We start from the raw sequence: 1113 nt of genomic DNA on the forward strand, positions 1-1113 counted from the left end.
TTTTCTCCTGCACCATCTTCTATACGTTTTATAGCTTAACATTTTACATTTGGATGTGACAGTTTATATAGAAAAACCAGATATTCACATTTTATGTGAACGCTCCTGATTTTTATATCTTGACAACTAAAATTTACAATTTTAACAACAAGGGATTCCAAACCAAATAAACAGAAAAACAAAACAACACATCTGCAAGACATGACTGGCTCATGGACCATTAATCTACAACTTCTGGTATGGGCTGACTAATCAGGGCTACTGTTCCTGAACATTCCAAGGACAGATTACTGTGGCAATAGGGAAGGAAAAGAACATACATAATTTCACTTTTCAAAATTCCATTTTCATTCCTTTCAGAATCTGTGCTACAAATGTAGATGAGTGCCTACCAAGGAAAGTGCTGGACATCTCCCAAGATGGCTAGGGAGCTTCCTAAGTGTATAAAAAAGGTTGGTTACAAATGCTACAAAGTATATTCCCCTAATAAAGGACTCTAGACCAGGCAATGAGGGCCATTTGACACTGAGGTTTTGGAGACCAAAGTTGCAGAGACAAAAGTCCATCATCAAAATTATTATAAGCACCCAAAGCTGAAGCAGCAGCTGGAATCACAAACAGGTTTAAACCTGGTGTGGATTTTTTTTATTATTTTTTTTTATTACGTGGGTCGTTCAAAGAAATTCCTTTACCGTTTTCTTGCACCTCACCCTATACTTCCCAGCTACAAAAGACTCTTCTGTGACCAGTTAGCACTGAATTGCTCCAGTGAAAAGGAAAATCAGCCAGAAATGCTGATTTCTGCTTGGCCTTCAGAAATACAATAGCCAAGAAGTTGGCATAATTTCAGCTTTTTCTGTGGACTCAAACTTATATCCAAAGACGAAATACTACAAACCACCAACTTTCACAGAACAGACGGGGATAGTCCAGATTCCCAATCACTTATAGAAGGCAGTCTGGCTGAAGACATGCAGCTTGAAGAAATCTGAACTTGTACCTGCCGAAGAATGTTGGGGGGTGAGAAGCAGAAGCAGAAGACAATGCATTACCTTAGTGGGATTATAAAATATGAAAGCTCAGTGAGGGTAAAAGGAAAACTTGCATCCTTGG

The sequence above is a fragment of the Hipposideros armiger genome, unplaced genomic scaffold (assembly GCF_001890085.2).
Source record: "Hipposideros armiger isolate ML-2016 unplaced genomic scaffold, ASM189008v1 scaffold_470, whole genome shotgun sequence".
Lineage (NCBI taxonomy): Eukaryota > Metazoa > Chordata > Mammalia > Chiroptera > Hipposideridae > Hipposideros > Hipposideros armiger.